The sequence below is a fragment of the Vicugna pacos genome, chromosome 33 (assembly GCF_048564905.1).
Source record: "Vicugna pacos chromosome 33, VicPac4, whole genome shotgun sequence".
Taxonomy (NCBI): Eukaryota; Metazoa; Chordata; class Mammalia; order Artiodactyla; family Camelidae; genus Vicugna; species Vicugna pacos.
Window position 1 is genome coordinate 2,366,087 of NC_133019.1, and position 18,177 is coordinate 2,384,263.

Sequence of the window (18,177 nt, forward strand, 5' to 3'; positions counted from 1 at the left end):
GGTCTGCAAAATAATCTATACACCGTGCCTAACGTGTACCTGGCACAGAAGGGCCCTCTCTAGCCCTTGTCCCCTCCCCTGGGAACCCCAATTCTCCCGGCTCCTCTGTACGTGCCGCAGTCTCTCTCCCTCCTTCCAGCCCCCTTGCGTCAAGAGGATCATAGATTTGGATCTTAACAGGCACAGGTAAGTATCTCTTGATGTTGGCCTGGGGGCTGATGCCCTGAAGGTTGCAAGTCAGAAGCACCCATGGGGATAAAAGGTTTGGGTACCAACCGAGAATTCAGAAGAAGGGTGAGATCAACTCAGTCACTGAGCACGGATTCAGCGATGGCTCTGTCATAGCTTCATAGTTACACGAACTCCCTGAAGCAGGTGTCGGTAATCCCGCCCCCGAATCCCAGTCTACAAGTACGAGGTTGCAAGTTATTTACCCCCGGCAAGAAGGGCTGTGGTGAAATTTTCCATTCGGATCGCTCAGATTCCAGTGATGCCCGCTTCCATCTCTGTTTGACCATCACGCTGTCAGCTTCCTTGCATCACTGTGTTTCTTAATTCCCTGGGCATGGCCCACTGTCTGCAGCATAGAAGACGCTTAGAAAATGTTGGCAGAATGGGTGAGTCATGAGTGACTGTCATACAAACGCCTTGAGGACGGACACCCAGACTGGAAGAGCCAGAAGGTCTCGGCGCCGTGGCTGAGTCGACTTTGGCGGCCCCTGAGGAAGGGGTAATATTGATGCAGGGAAAGGAGGGCCCCGTGCGTCCCCTCTCCTCCCCAGCAGCCCATTCACTCGGAGTGACTCAGGAAGAACCATGGGCATCAGCCTCCCCGCGGCCAGGCTCATGCCGCTGTGGGCGTTTCTGCCAGGAGACACGGGGCCCTGCAGGAGGCACAGCAGTGTCCTCCTGACGCTAAGGCCTCGGTCCTCCAGACCCTTTCCTGCAAAGCGACAGAACAGACCATTTCTCCTTCTCCAGGATTTGCATTTGAAAAGGAAAATCAACTCCTGGCTCGGTGCCAGGCCGTCTCCTGTGTCTTTTGCTGCTTTGCTGCTAGTCTCACCTTTAAATTGGAAAATCTTCCCTTACTCTCTTTTTTTTAATACAAAATTTACCAATAAGAGGAATTCAGTAAAAAGATTTCGGGCACAAAGCAATTGCCATTTGTGTGGATGGAGGGACACTTCACATAATGCGGGCAGAAAATTAGCCTGTAATCACTGCTTCCTCTGGATCGGCTTGAGCTGCATTTAAGCCCGAGAGACTTCCGCAGAGTGTGCCCGGGGCTCAGCCCTCCTCCCACGCGTCACCTTTGGTTTTGTCGCCTCCGGGAAGGAAATGAGGGCACTGTGGCTACTGAGATGCTGTGTCCTGCCAGTGAGATGTTCGCACCGAAAACGACACTCACTACACGTGACTTGGGATGATTCAGTGGCTCGAAGGACCTCGCAGGCCTGTGGAGGAAAGGCCCAGTCTGTCTGCAGGAGGTGGGTGCCTCCGTCTTGCCCGGCCTCCACCCAGCCCCTCCCCGCCACGGGCAGAGGACGCTCGCCTCCCCACTGCCCTTCTGTCGCCTGCGAAGGAAAGGGCCCGGTGAGTGGGGGGGACCACCGGCCGTCGGAGGCTGAGGCACCCGGAGCCGCGGCCCTGCTCCTCTCCTGGTCCCCCCACGCCCTCCACAAAGGGCTCAAAGTGACTTTGTGTGCGAAAGCCAGCCAGGAGCGCCCAGCACGAGACCCAAGAGCTTCGTGGTTTCTACTGAATTCCCGCCTCTACTTACGAACCCAGTTTCCACTTGCAATGTCTTCCCTTCCTTCGTCTTCCCTTTTATCAAAATTCAAACGTCCACCCCGAGCTGCGCTGCTTTTTATGAACGTTGTTCGCCAACAACCTGGACGAATAAGTCACTCCAGGGCCCTCGACCTCAGTTTTCGCATTTATGAGATGGGAGAATAACAGCTCCCTGTGAGAGCTTACGGACGGCTTAGACAAGAATGCACGACACTGATGTGCGAGCACAGAGCCTTCCAGAGGTATGTCACTGCAGGTAGCAGGGAGCTCCCTGGCATCAGTTTACAAAACACACTCTGCTTTTTAAAAATCTGTTAGGGAAGGCAGCAACGCAGAAAGTGTTTCTGAAGCTAGGTCAAGGGGAGGAGGCAAGTCACTGTCCTTGTTTGAGCCCTGACCTTCAGCCTTCAGTCAAACACAGCTGGAGAGTCCAGACCACCCCTGGGCCAGGCAGTCTTCCATGGGACAGGAAGCACTTCAACAACCAGACAGACTGAAAACTAATGCCAGGATTCGATTTCTGTCTCTAAAAATGCCAGAAGAGCCCGACTGATCACATTGACCAGACTTCTTAAACTTCGGTTTTGAATTAGAGTTCCCTCCAGATATGTGCCCTGAGTGGGATGGATGGGTCACAGCGTAAGTCTATTTTAAGGTTTTTAAAGGAATGTCCATACCGTTCTCCATAGTGGCTGCACCAAACTGCATTCCCACCAGCAGTGTAGGAGGGCTCCCTGTTCTCCACAGCCTCTCCAGCATTTGTTGTTTGTGGGCTTTTTAATGATGGCCATTCTGACTGGAGTGTGGTGATAACTCACTGTACTTTTAATTTGTTTTGTGATACACACACACACACACACACACACACACACACACACACACAGTGGAATACTACTCAGCCATAAAAAAGAATAAAATAGTGCCATTTACAGCAACATGAATGGACTTAGAGATGAACATACTAAGTGAAGTAAGTCAAACAGAGAAAGACAAATATCATGATAACACTCACATGTGGAATCTAAAATAGTGACACAAATGAAATGATCTACAAAACAGAAACAGACTCACAGACATAGAACATAAACTTACAGTTACCAAAGGGGAAGGGGGGAGGGATACATTGGGAGTTTGGGATCAGCACTCACTGACTACTGTATACAGAATAGAGAAACAACAAGGTCCTTCTGCACAGCGCAGGAAACCACATTCAACAGCTTGTGATAACCTATAATGTGAAAGAATACGAAAAGGGTGTGTGTATACATACACATACACACATATATATGTATACGTATAACCGAGTCACTGCACTGCACACCAGAAACTAACCCAACACTGCAAGTCAACTGTACATCAATTCAAAAAAATTCACTTCCCCTGCTTGTGCTTCCTCTCGCACACACACCACACAGCCGCCTCGAAGCTGCTTCTCCACTGAGCCCCAGGCTCGGCCTCCCCCTGCAAACCACGGCCCTGCTGAATCTGACTGCGCCTCCCTCCTTGGCTTGGTCTCAGCTTTTTTCTTCTCTCCCCTGAGTTTATACCCTCATCCCTCCTACTCCAGCTCCATCTCTGTCTACTGGTGTCCCATATTTGCATCACAAAAGCTTATCACAGAAGCTTAGCTCTGGCAAAGGCAGAGTTCTCTCTTGGAGGGGAGAGGAGTAGGGGGAAGGGGGCACAGCGTGGACAGAAATAGCGCTCTCTTTGTCGGTCTCGGCGGGCGGGAGCCCGTGAAGATTCACAGGTTAATAATTCCGTCACCGTCAGATACGACCAGGACACACTCCACAGTGGTTAAAGATTCCATCCCAGCTCAGCCAGGAGCGTGTGGAAAATGGAACACCAGCACCAAACAGGCGAAAGCAAGGGGTGTCACGCTTCTGTCAGTCTGCTGGACGGAACCCGGAGCGGTCTGGTCCATGAATATGCATCGTGTGTACCGCCTCGCTCTCAGCGGCGCTGCGCGGCGGATGGCGAGTGTGTTGGGAGCCGCTACGCGCTCTACCTGATGTTGTGATGGGGAGTCAAGGGCTGACAGGGGCTGTCAGCGCGCGTGACGCATCGTCCGGGGGAGTGGCAACTCTCCATCACCCCGGTCCCCCAGCCAAAGGCCGTGGTCGCATAGAATATAAAAGGTGGCTCTAATGAGTAAGACAAAAAGGGGCTTGACCATTAGTGGTCATTAATGTTCCCATTCCCAGGGCCATTAACCTTGGGTTGCTTGGCCCAATTCCAGCCGGCTTAATTGCACACCACCTTCTCGAATCCCCTCCTGCCCTGACAGCTCTATTCTGCAGGGCAGTAAGAAATGTTAGCAGCATCCGTCTTCATTATCAACCTGAGGACGTTCCTTCATTATTGACTCTCATATTTTAGCAGCTTTATGATGAGTTGGGGGCCTAGGGGAAGCTTGCAGAGCTACTAAGGAAGTAAGTCTTCTTTACAGGGGTGCCTGCTCCTAAATGCTGCTCCAGAGGCAGACAAGGCGTCTTCTTCTCCCTAAGAGGGGACTACATGGCTGCATTTCAAGAGAAGAGATGGTAACATAATGAGGCAGCGTTCATCATGACTGTCGGGACGCCACAACAGCAAAAGGGGGCCCCATTGCTAGAGAACTGGGGTGATGTGCCTGCCCTGCTGACCGAGGGCTGACCCTGCTGAGGGAGGACCCTGTAGCACACAGATCCCTCAGCCCCTTCCCATCCTTCCAACAGGTGCCATGGCACGTGGAGGCCTGGGACTCCTAAGCATCCTTTATGTCTCTCAGCACTTCATCGCCAGCGCCACTGGTCACTGCCCCCAACGCCGGCTACTTTACCTTCTCCCTCTCCTTCTATGCCGCCCAGCTCCCTCACCCTCCCACGCCTCACGGATTCCCAACCTGGGGTCAGTCCCATGGCCAGCCCTCTCCAAGACTTCACCCAGAGATAGAGATCACCCAACCGTGCGGACTGGAGCCATGTGCATCCGTGGTCTCCCAGAGCAGAAGGTCGGCAAGGACCCCTCCAAGTCCACTCAGTATCTCTGGCCAGTCCTCTCTTCCCTTCTCTTAACCTTTACTACCCACTGAAGATGCATTCCGACCCCACACTCTCAGAAAGCATTCTTTCCTTCAACTTCTCTAAGGAAATGAAAGCTATCAGGCAACTCCACTCAAATTTTCACTCATCCTCCCCCATAATCCAATTGTCTATGTCGGTGCCCATTCTGGCCCATTCAATGTCCCAACCAAGGCCCTGCCTTGTGGACGGCCGCCTGGTACGGCCAGCAGCCTCCCCTCTGCCCCTCACCATCCCCCTGGTACTCTATTTGCACATTGCAGTTAACTTGGGAACCCTCCCTCCCAGTTCCCTCCTGGATTTCCAAAGGCCACAGTATTTTTTAAGCCAAATTTTGCACTCACAGAATATGTTACATCTGCATCAAGCTGGGATACAAAGTAAGCAGCAGCTTCAGGGGAGGGACAGAAGTGAGCCTCACGGCACCGAGTTGCTGGAGACAGAGCCGACTGCTCCCCCCGGCAGACCACCTTCCCCTCTTGGACCGCCCTTTCCCGGGACTGGCTGGATGCCCTTTATGACTCCTTCCCCAGGCTTTCCATTTTGGGGGCTCGCTGCTATTCCCCATGGAATGCTCTGTAGGAATCCCTTTTATAGGCCTGCTTTATTTTAAACCACCCCTATTTTAGGAACTGCTGGAGCTTGGAAACCAATTTCCGTGCTTATTCCAAAGCATTTGCAGCATTTAGGCAAGTTGTACACAAGCTGTATGTAAGTTTCATCGTGGGAGACACAGACTCAGTTTGCACAGAGGGAGGGCGGGGGTGGGGGGTCTGCATGAAGCCTGCATTTGGTGAATGCTCCTAGCATAAAAGGCAACCTTTGGTGGGTAGTGGAGAGGTGTCCGGGAAAAAGGTCACTTCTAGAAGCAGACCGTGCAGTCCTCGGCTGGAGGAAGGCTCTGTCGTGGACATCAGGGCACCTGACCCGACAGCACCTTACAGTCAGTCCTGACACCTGCCTGTCTCTTACCCCCAGACCTGCTCCACGGCCAGGACCAGGGCGAGGAGAATGAGAGACTTGCGTTGGTGCAAAACTTAGGAGAGTGCCCCTCAAAGATGCTTATCAAGATAAACAATGATTTAACACCATATTTTTTAAAAAGTCAAAGTCATACAAAAGTATAATGAACAAACTGTTAAAATTTTGAATAAAGCCAGAATCAGTGCACTGCCATGAGGAGACATGTTGGAGGCAGAGGGGAAAATGGGTGACACTCATCTGTCTCTATTTTAAAATTTGATACGTTATTAATCGTCGGGTTTTTATTCAGCATTTTATTCCTTAAAATACGGCATTAGCATGTTATTCATTTCATTACTGAGTGTGGGACCCCCTAAGTTCTGTTCTGAGGTGAGTTTACTCTCCTCTGGGCCCTGTCCTGTCCCCCCACACACTTCCCACCACAACCCTCAGCTCTGCCTCCCAGTTACCTTTCGAATCCCTCCTTCCCCTCCGTGCTGCTGCCCCGGGCCCAGGTCATTTCCTCATCGTCTCTTCCAGGCATTAACCTAACAGTCCTCTCTTGGGTCTGCTCTTTCCCAGAGCCACCTCCTTCCATTGCTGATTCCACTTCTCCCACTGCTCCAGGTGTGCAAGGGCTTCCGAGGTCCACAGGAAGGCATCCAAGCCTTGACTGCTCACAGCCCCGTTTCTCTTAGTCTCACTTGGCCTCTGTAGCCTCACTTCTCACCATCTCCATTTCCACACCCCTCAGATGCTCTGTCCACGTTCCCCTTGTGATGCTCTGCGCCTAACACCTAGCGGTTTCTGGGCCTCCCGTGCTCTCTGCCACCTTTCTCACAGCTGGCACATGCTGTTTTCTCTGCCCAGAATCCTCGTTTCTTCCTTCTGTCTGGAAATCTCACTCCTTCTGCAAACTTCTGTTAGAAGACATTCTCTGTCACACTGTAATTGTCTGTCTCCTCCACCAAGCCCTAAAATGCTTTTCAAGGACAGGGAGACTGTTTCTAATTCATCTCTATATTGAAGGCATATAGCAGGTGCTGGAAACAAGTGTGATGGTTATATAGATGAATTATGAATAACAGAGTAATTGAATCATCATGGTCAGAATGCTTATAGATAAGCCTTTATTCAGCTCCCAGCTGTGCAAGGTGGTGCGCAGGGCACTAGTGAGTGTTCCTCGTGCCCTCCACCAGCCTGGGGCAGCCTGGAATCTGCCTCTAACCCCTCCCACCCGACACATGCACAGAGCAGAGTGGACACTCAGGAAAAGAGCCCAGCGGAGCTGAAATGTGGGTGGCGGGTTACGTGGAAAAGTGCTTGGTGACTTTCACAGGGTTGAGATACCCAGTTTCAATTAAACTGTGTTTCATTGGCTAGAACGAGCCATCTTTGAAATCCCCAAGAATAGCCCAAACAGGAAAGCCGTTACTAATGAAAGAGAAATGCCTCTGGGGTAAGGGAACTGGGGTTGGGTGTCATCAGACAAAAAGGACAGTCAAGTCCCTGTAGTATTTAGACTCTCAGGTGAAGATTGGAAGCTCTCGAGCCTGCGTGCTGGGCAGGGCAGGAGAGAGGCTGGGAGGGGTGGACGCGGGCAAAGTGGGGCATCTGTGCCAAGTCTTCTCTCTTAGACTCATAATATGAAGGAACTGCTCTCACTGGAGGGTCTCCAGGCTCTTTCCTCTCTTCTTTATTGTCTTGGTAAATCCTTTACTGGGGCAGCTGTCTTACAGAACTGGCCCAGCACACACATAAACCCCTCAGATCCAAAGTTATAAGCGTGCCGTCCCCGCCTTGTTCTGGGGCCGGTAAATAACTGAGACTGATTAGGAAACAAAGGCTGGACTTGCCCCAGAACCTGAGCAGGGCCCACCTTTCCTCCCCACTCTGGGCAGGTGCCAGGCGGCCGGCCCGCCTGGGGGCCTCGAGCAGCGGGGAAGCGTCCTCTGATGCCCGGCACGGCTGCAGGGCCTGGGAGCTCAGTTGGCCGGGTGCTCTGGTACCTGGTTTCAGAAGCCCGACTCTACCACGCACTTGCTGCCTGGCGTAACGACGCATCGGGCTCAAGTGTTGAGCTGATACGTAGGACACGGGTCAGCCTGATAAAGTGCTCCCTCGCTTTGATGGGAAATAGAGCGGGTTTTCTAGAAAAACACGCCATGGACAAGAACATACCACAGCGTGAAAAGCTAGACAGTCAATCTTTAATGGAGAGTTGGCTGATTTAAGCTGTTCAGACCAACTAACAATAGGGCACCTGTTTCCTTCCCCCCTTCCTTCCTTCATCCCTTTCTCCCTCCCTCCCTTCCATGAACACCTGTTCAGAAAACCTGCCGAGTGCCAGGTGATGCTCACAGCAAGGAACACGACTGCACTGGTCCAGTGTCATCTCCGTGGCTAGCTCCCTCCGGGCAGAGACATTCACTACGTGTTTGCTGAAGGTCTTCTCTCCCTCCTCTGTCCCCAGACTTGGGGTAGTAACATAACTTCTTCCTCTCTCTCCCTCCAGCCACCTGCTGAGTACTAGGTGCATGACCTCTGCGTTTTATTTCTAAAGCTCAGACATACACTGGCCCGTCTCACAAGACCCCAAGGAACAATCTATCTTTGACTGTTTCTTTGGTTTTCTTTAAGGAGATGAACACAGGATGACATGGTGACGATTCTGGGTTATTCAGGAAATCTCTTTGTCTTTTCTCTTTGTTAGTGACCTGAGCCTTAACCTGAATCCTGACTTGCCGGCGTCCTCCACGTGGCTGGACCACATCAGCTGTGTGATGCGGACGGTCCAACTGTCGCATTGAGGCTTTTCTCAGCTCTCTGTGGGGCAGCTCTCCCCCACGTCCTCCATGGGACTTTTTCTCTGGTGTCCCATTTCACCAAGAGCCTCCCTCTCAGGTAACCGCCACGACCCCCCTCCAGACCATGTGGGAGCTCTCCAGGTTTACGGGATTAACCTCCTCCCACAGACATTCACAGAGGATTCTCCAAAAACAAAAAGACAAAGGCCATCAAAGGAGTGACCCAGTAATGAAATAATTCTAAACAACGAAAGACAACTAGTCACGAGCTTTCCTAAGCTTCACTGTGTGGACCACGTGGGTGGGCGCCACCCTGTCTCCTTGTAAGCTGGGGCTTGACTTGGCCAATGTCTTATTCCCTTGTGTCTACGAAGGACTGTGCTCAGCCACCTGAGAGGACAGAATAAAGAGCGAATGGATCCAAAGACACGCTGGAGGAGGACGGAGGAGGAGGATGCAGGATGCTGTAGGCAGAAGGAGCACCAGAGGCTGGGGGAATCGCAAGGAGAATGATTTCCATATGACCTAAATAGCAAGGGTACGCCTTGAGGTGGAGAGATATGCTGATGTCACATAAATTACACCTTTCTATGTAGATGGAAAATCCGAAGCTTTGTCCAGTCGATCGTGGGCACTGGCATGGCCAGCATTTTGGAAACACTGCCCTGCGAGCAGCACCAAGTTTGGGGAGACAGTGGCGGGGCAGAGTGGAGGTAAGGATGACAGAGGGGAGACCACTGGGAGAGTCTAAGAATGATACGAAGAGAAGCTGAGCTAAGATCGTGGCATCAGGAACGACTAAATGGGGGGAATGGCTGAAACGAAGATTCCAGAACTGGTGACTGGTTGTAAACGAAGCTCTGGAGAAAGACGAACATTGAGAAGTTCAGGTTCCTGTCTGGGCAACTGAGCAGAAGGAGGTGCTGCAGATCAAGGAAGAGAAAGAAGAAGAAGACAGGATAAGAGATAAAGATGATAGATTCCAGGTGGGATGTGAAGCATGAGGGGCACATGGCGCAGGGAGGGGTTTGGGTGACGTTTTCCAGCAGACAGTGGGGCATGTAGGCACGGGACTCACGGGCCAGAGAGAGAGATTTGGGGATTATCAGCAGAGAAGTGGGACTTCAAAACATGAGTATAAGTGAGGTCTGCAAGGTCCCATGCCAGTCGAGGGAGAACCCAGAGAAAGCAACCTTTAAAGATGATACTGGGAAAAGAAAGTCAGGAGCCGTCCACGCTGAGGAAGAGGAGTTTCAGGGCGGAGGGGGTTAGCTGCGTCAGCCCTTATGAAGACGGAGACATGAATGTGTCCGGAGAAAGAGCAGGGAAATCCTGGAAGTGCTCTGTGGCCCTTGTCCTGGAGGAGGTCATTATCTCCAACTTTAATGAGAGCAATTTCAATGAAATGGTGGGGTGAGAGGTCAGATTATAGTTGCTTGAGAAGAGTGTATGAGGTAATAAGGTGCAAACGGTGGGGGTGTGGACTCCCCTTTCAAGAAATCTGGATGATAACGGAAGCCAAGAGATAAGGCAATTATTAGAAGAGGACGTGTGTTTAAGGTTCATTGCTTTTCTTAATTTTTCAACTTGATTGGTTTAAAGTAAAAAGAAAAAATGGTCAAAGGGAAGAAGAGGTTAAAGGCTCGAAGAGAGAGAGAGGTGAAGACCAGAGTTCTGGGGTGGTGGGGAGGCCGGTGGCATCAGGGGAGAAGTGGCAGGACCAGCCCTTCGCAGGGGGAGGGATACCTCATCCTGAGATGACAGGGCGTGGACTGCAGCTGCAGCTGGTGTCTGGGCAGCGACCAGGGAGGGACTGGGCGAGGGAGCTGCACGCGTCACCCGGCCATGATGGAGGAGGGCAGCCGCTCAGCAATGCTCACACCCGCTGCTCTACCCCGACTCATGCTTCCAAGTTTCTTAAAACCCTTGCCGCTAGGAGATTCTACACTGCATCTAACCTCTAGCCCTTCCGACATGGCTTACACTGCCCATCCCAGCCTCTTTGCTGAGAGGATAAAGGGCAGCTTTAAAGGTGGCATCCCCAGGGGCTGCAGAGAAAACCTGAGCCCCCGGCAGGGGACGGGGGAAAATGCAGTGTCTGGGAACACATGCCTGCCACCGACTCACAACCCCTCCCTCCCCCTTCCAGGAGCCACACATTCCGCTCGTGGACCCCAGGAGGAGCATTTCCTGGAGCAACTGGCAAAGTGGGGAATTTGTGTTTTTTGGTCCAAAGCACCCCAGCCGGTCCTGGTCTCAACCCTGTGTTCACAGCCTGCTCCTGGCCCCTAACCCCAAATAATCGGGTTCCAGGGCTTGCCGGTGAAAGTTTGGAATGTTTGGCAGCCACGTGTCTAGACGCCGGTGTCTCACTGAATGAGTTAATGTCTACAGCACGCTCTGAGGGAAGCTGAGGAAACAGCCATCACCGTGTGGACATCAGCCACCACTGTCAGTGTCGTGACTGCTCCTCGTGTTCTCCGCAGGGCCGAAGTCTGTTTCACGCGTGCAGTGGAAACTCAACTACTTCGCACATTAATTAATCGATGTGCTTTACAAGAAGCTGGAGCGGCGCCTGAGCGGCGGCTGAAGCCCTGGCGCAGCGGGAGTTCACACAGGACTCGGGGGCACACAGACACGGGTCCGAAGCGAGTATCCGCCACGTATGAACCGTGTTTCCTTAGCCTCAGTCTTCGTCCGTCAAATACTCCCACAGAGGGTTACTGCATGCGTTCACCCCCGGACGCCCACCAGTTGAAAAAACAAAGTTAGATCCTTTCCCATTTCGCTCTTCCTCGATGAGGAAAGTGGTGCTGAAATTGTCAGGATAAGTGACTGCATCTTTCTTCTGTCACCTAACGTCTGCCGTCCTGTATTCTGTGATTGTGGCGTTCTCCAGTGCTCCTCCCTCTCCTTTATCAGCCACTCCCCAAAACACACACACTCACACACACACACACAGACAAGCAGTAGATGTTAGGATCTGAACAAGTTAAGTCAGAAGCCAGAGCAATCGCTTTTGTTCGTGGGATCAGTGCCCTTCTCAGTCCACAGTCCCTTATTCTCAAACCTCCAAGCTAACAGCCTTCGTCCCTGGTCTTTCCTCCTTTTTGCAGCAGTTTCCTGGGACACAGGTGATGCTGGGCCCCTCCAGGGTGGGCCTGGGACCTGTGGGGCGTACGCCACGCAACTCCCCCATGTGCCGCCCAGACAGACCCCCGTGCAGGGACTCGAGCAAGGGAGTCCTGCTGACGCCAGCGGGAAGAGGAGACTGGACTCCAGCCTCTGACCAGGCCGGGCCGTTGTTAATCATAATACATCACATTCAGACTGGGAAGCCAGGAAGAGAGACAGTGGGGTTACGTGCCACCTATTGATGGAAACGCCCTCATTTCGGGAAACTGGTTGGAATTCACAGCCACTGCCACCCTGGGCAGTGGACCCGTGTCCCCAGGGAGCCCCCTGGCTACACAATTTTGATTCTGCCCTTTCAAGGCCTTGGTGAGAAGAGCTCCTTCTAGACGGACGCCGCTGAGTGCGCAGGATGGGAAGACGGGAGGGGACAGTCCAGTGACCCCCCACGACCCCTGCTTGGCAGACTGAGCCCCCAGGAGCCCCTCCTCCCCTGAGCCTTGAACAAGGCAAGCCATCCTGAAGGCCTGAGGACAGGGTAGATCTGAGGACAGGTGACCACACCAGCCAACGAGGATCGGTCAGAAGTCCTTGAGAAAGGCCACTCACCTCAACTTGCCCTCCCCCTGTTCCCTAAGGCTTAACCCAAAGCCATGTCCTCAAAGCCTTCACCCCTCACCACTACCCTGCCCCCGGGGCAGGTCTGGGTAGGGTTTCGTTACATACCCTCGAACGCTCTGCTGATCACCATCCTGTGTAACTGCGGCAGCTAAGCAGTTAGCGTAATTACGATGTAACATCGATCCTTTCCCCACACCTGATCAAACCCGTGTGGGCAGAGACTGCAGCTCCTGAATGCCCTTGTTCTTCCTAGCGCAGCGCCCGTGGTGCGAACGCCATAAAAACTGGTTGAATACGTAAATGGATTAACCAAGAGAAACTTCTTTGGGAAAGCAAATGGATACATAAAACTGTGTGCTTAGAGGAACCACGGAACCATCCTGGCGATTAGCCACTCTCGCTGGATCACCTGGGTCACGACTGCCCTCCCCACATGGCTATTTAAGTGCGATCAATGCTCTCAGGCAAATAATATTTCAGGGGGATTCAGGCTGGACAACCCAACGTGACTTTTCAGGAATTCGCTGAGCATCTGCTACGTCCCCAGCACGTGCCAGGCTGCAGAGGACGTCGGGTTCCCTGCCAACCCTGAGCTAGGATTTCCTGACAGAGAAGAGATTTTGACTCAAGGAACACAGTGTCGCTCAGAAGCCGGTCACACGGTCTAGACGATACCGGCTGTGTGAGGTGGAAATGCAAGCGTTAATAGTCATTGCTTTTCTGCTTCTCCCTCAGCTCAACAAAAGCTCCTGGAAGGGGGCCGGCTTTCTCTTTCAAGTTCGCAGGTCTCTGGCCTTTCCCGTCCCTCAGGACCCGGGAGAGCACCTGCTGCCTGCAAATGCCCCACCGGTGCCCCTTTCTGCCCTGACCTGTGCACCCCGCCCGCCCGCCCGCCGAGGGGAGCCATCTGACTCCCCGACCACAGCCCGGAAGGCCTGGAGGAGCCTTGAACTTTAACGGGTTCCCACTGGCCAGGCTTTGAACTCTCCAGTCATTCTTATTGCCTTGGGTTGTTTCAATTTCTCCCCCCGCCCAGGGACTCGCCGGCTTTCAAGGCAGTCGTGCCGTGTGCCAGCGTGGGGGTATAGAGGAGACAAGATTAATTGCACTCCCGTCAGAAAAAGGAAAAGTGGTAAATTTTTATGTTTTGTAAAAGATGAGCTGGTGAAATACAGCCAGGACACTTTGCCCAGTCTTTTATTCTGGAAGAGAAAATGCCTCATACAGTTAGACAAAAGCTCATTTTCTAAGGCGCCTCCGTGCTCGGGGCTTCACTCAGCCTCCCACACCCCTGCGCCTTGCAGACAGCTGAGAACTGTCGTGGAAGCAGGACATGTGGCCTGAGGTCCCGCTTTTCCCACTGACCTTCTGGTCCTTGGGCTCATCACTGAGCGGCTTTTTAAGATGAGGACATAATCGCCACCCCACGGAAGGGTGACGTGGGGCTGACGCGCTCGCGTGACGTGAGGTACAGACACACACAGGCATTAACAGCAGAAAGATGGCCACGCGCTGACGATCCACACTGCTCACGGCCGCTCCTGCGTTCAGCCTCTACCTCTGTCTCGTTGGCACAACACCAGAGATGGCTCTGGAGCTTGAAGGAGGCGTACACGTGGGCCTGAGTCCCGAAGCCCCAGGCCAGAGCAGGCCTCCAGGACCAGCGCATCGCACGCGGTATCGTGGGCACAAGGAGGACACGGAGTGCTGACAACAAACGTGTGCTCCGTGCTGACTGTGCACCAAGCCGACCTCTACCCTCCTACCTGCGGGAACCACCCAACGTCAAAGCCATTCCCGCGTGGGAGGTGCTACAGTGATCACCGCCACTTTACAGGCGAGCAAGCGCAGGTCGAGAAAGCCCCAAGGCCACACTGTGGCCGTGCTGGGGTCAAGACCCAGGAGCCCACGCTCCCCACGATGACGGCGAATTGCTCCCCAGAAACTGAGTTCCTGACAGACGTGCGCAACTGGCCCAAGAGAACTCAGCTGTTGGGGATCAAAGTCAGAGGTGTGTCTGTCTGCGTGGATGGCATTAAAAGCTAGGACTCGAATCCTGGCCGGACGTGTTGTCATGGGAGCGATCCTGAGCAAGTCACCAACCTCCCTGGGACTCGGTTTTCTCATCGACATAAACTTGCCATAAGAGAGCGCCTCCTCCCAGTTCACTGTGAGAACCGGATGAGAGAATGCACCTCAAGCACTCAGCTCAGCCCTGGAGGCAGCTGCTCAACAGAGAGGACCCATCACCGCTACACCTGCTGCTGCATCCAGGAGGGTCCCAGAGGGCACAGGCGCTGGCGTCGCAGTGGGACCCGGAGGCCATCGTGAGGGAAGAGAGACGTGGGGAGAGGGGGCAGCAGAAGCCTGTGTTTGCAACAGAAAGGGGCAGCTGGCCCTTCCTGAATAAAAACGGAAATAAAACAGAATAAAAAGACTGGAGCCACAAACAACCTAACCCTTTTCATCTGCTCCCCTGCCTGGTCCTTCATCCACCACCACCCCCTCCCCCGCCCTAAATGGATGCGGAGCTGATGGCGCACGTGCTGCCTCACTCCTCCGTGCTGACTGCACGCCCTGAGTTACCTGCCCCCCTCAGCGGCCCGGTTCGTCCCCTGACGGGTTCTGACAGCCAAGTTTGGGTGGTCCATCGGCTGCGAGGCTCAAGGTTCCAGGCCAGGGAAGTAGCTGTGTGCTCACTGCCCCCAAGGGAGCTCTGGAAATACGCAAGCTTCTGCAATTGCTTCTGCCGACTCAAATCTCTCTCCCTCTGTGAACTCGACAGACATCTTGTCTGTGTTTGATAAATAAGGTTCTCTATTTATTCAGGGGAGTGAATTTGTAGCTATTATGATTCAAATGACATTGACATGATATTTTCTCTCTCTTTCTTCCCCCCTGATGTCGAATCAGGAAAAGAAAAGCCATAGGAAAGAAAAAAAAAATCACCAAAACCCAAAGCAATTACTCTGCATATCAGTCCATGAAATAAAGTAATGCAGAAGCCAGCTCTCTTCTGGGGTGGAGGTAAGGGAACTGATAAATAATTTAGACACTGTTGCTGCTTCCTGGTTCCCAGAGATGCAGCTGGCATGTGCTAATAGGAGGCACAGGCTGCATTCATTAGGCATCGAGCAACGTTTTAATTTCTCAACCATTAACATTAGCAGCAAGTGGGGCTGTGCACAGACTCTGATCCCAGGGCTGTCAATCAAGCCACTCCGCAGCCTTGGCTGCGTCATATGGGGTGCTCCCCCTCATTAGGTTGCCTGAGTCAGGCAGTCAATCAGACGGGACTGCGCAGACGGCAAGAAGGGGAAGTGGGCAGCGGGCAGCAGCCGGCTCTGCGTCTGGAAGCCCTCATGCTCCAGGCCCTTCCTGTTGGGTCCGTTTAGACTAACCTCACCTCATCCCTTTTTCTGACTGTGCTCACCCCGAACTGGCCAAGCCCACTCCAGAAGGTCTGTTAAGTTTCGGACGGCAGTGATATGCCAGAATCTCGAAACAGCGAGTCCTCCAGTCAGAGGGAACGTGGGAGAGCCTGGCATCAGGAGACTTCCCGGCTCATGTCTTCTGGGCTCAAGTGTCCTTGAGGAGTGGCTCAGATCCAGAGGCACAGGCCTGCGGGGTCACTTGTCCCCAGGGCTTTCAACATTTTGACTGGGACCTGAAATACTATCAAATGCATCTTATATCACAACTCTGCATGCACACACCCCCCACTGAAATAAAATGTTCATAGAATAGCCTTATCTTATGTCATGTACTTTGATAATTTTATTCTATTTCATTTTTTTAAAAATCACAGGTGGGAACCACTGAAATATTTAATAGCCTCTAATGGGTTGCAGCCTGCCGTTTGAATAACACTGACTTAGTCCAATTCCTGGGTGTCTCAGGTTTATGACAGTGAACAGACCTGCTGTCAGGCATCCACCTCGAAGAAACGAGGCAAAAACACCTGGGGGAGACTTTCCTAACAGCCAGCTCGGATCTGGTCTGCACTGGAGTTCCCAGGGCTGCGGGACTCCTTGGCTGCATAAAAGCCACGACTTCGGGCGGCGCTGCTGGGCTGACATGGCGCAGAGTGCCCCTGGTGGGGCCGGGCTCCCTCCCGATGGCTCCTGCCCTGGGGCGGAGCTGCTGACAGGTCCCGGGGGGGGGTGGGGCTGCCAAGGGCACTGCTCCTCTGACTACAGCTCACCTCCCCTCCTGTCCTCCACCCTCTCCCTGTGCCCTCCCTTCTTCTTACCTCCTCGTGGGGCCCCCTTTGCCCTCTCCCTTCCCTGTCCTTCCTTTACCGATTATCGATATTCTTTCAAAGTTCCTCGTTCATCCCTCACAACCTGCTAAAGCAATTTTTCAGAGTCGCTGTAGGCGGGAACCCTGCGTGCTGGGCTGAGAGTTACGTATGGGGTGTGTGTGTGTGTGTGCGCGCGTGTGCGCGCCTCTCCCCGACGTTGTGAGAGCAACGCGCCCAGGAGGAACAAGCCTACGGACCCCCAGTACGAAGGAGGCCATTTTAAAGGAAAGAAGAAATCACTGCTTTGTGAGTTTGCCTTCAAAAAAAGCTGTCTCCTTTCCACACAGATTAGTTCCATACTTGATTCTATTGCTCTACCAGCAACTGTGGTGATTTGGAGCCATGATGCAGTCAACCGCCTAATCTCCATGGGAAGGACGGAATCTGTAGAGGGATCACTGAGAGGGTAGAAATGCTGTGAATTTAAGTGGCACTTTCCTTGTTGAGAGCACATTATAAGCATTAACTAATTGTGCTGCATGACATCCGAGAGAGAGAGAGAGAGAGAGAGAGAGAGAGAGAGAGAGAGAAAGAGAAAGAGAGAAGAGAAGAGGAAGGGAGGGGAGGGGAGAGGTTCTCACCCCGCAGGGCCTGAGGAAGGGCCCAGCACAGGACCCCACGGATCCGGGACACTGCGAGGTCCCAAGAACTCAGTTTGGGACTCAGCGGCCACTTTCCCCAAACCTTCAGGATTTCTCCAGCCTTAGGCCAGCCGCAGGGTCTATTTTTATATGTCCTAGGGCAATTGCTTAAACTTGCAGCATGTACGTTTCCCCTGCTATAAAGTGAGAGACAATCCTGGCACCTGGAGTAAAAAGATCGCGAAGAGAATTAAAGAAAATACAGTCTGCACGAGGCCCAGCCCTTAGGGACTACGTAATGAATCACGGCTGTGTCACCAGTTGGGACAATAAACCAGTTCTCTCGTTCATGTCCCCTTTTCCGTCTTCTCCCTCCCCTCCTCTTTCCCATGCTTTCTCCCCTGGGCTCCTTCCGTGGGCAGAGTCCTCGGCCATCAGGCATCTGGAACATCAGTGGTATCCGGGGGAGGAGATCCCGCACCTGTTCCCCTATGACTGTCTCTCTGCTGAGTGTGCCCAAGGTGATGGCTTTGGGCGCAGGAACCCGACAGACTCGCGTCCTGCTCTGCCCGGGAGCCCTGCCGGGTGACAGCTCCCACCCGTAGGGTAGCTCACAGGCCCGGTGCTCATCAGACATCTGTTGGTTATTAGTAACCACCCGGCCATCCTTCTGGGGCTTTGGAAGACAGGCAAGGGCTCTGTGGCTCCAGGAATGGCCAGCGGATCACACAGACCTTTTCCACCCGCCTAGGTGCCATTCCTCACACAGACCTGCAGAAACAGGCTTTGTGAGTTGCTCTGGTGCATTCGGATGTGAGTGCCTGGCCTGTCTGTCTGTGCCGACGGTAGCCTGGTTTGGAATTCTGAGAAAGGAAAGGCAGGGTTGGCTGTGGAATCCAATACCATACTGA

General features: G+C 53.1%; 1 protein-coding gene across 2 annotated transcripts in view; it reads right to left on the bottom strand.

Moving 5' to 3' along the window:
- The window catches only part of NTM (neurotrimin), an 820,981-nt gene that overhangs the window by 716,326 nt on the left and 86,478 nt on the right, over window positions 1–18,177 (bottom strand). The window lies entirely within an intron of this gene.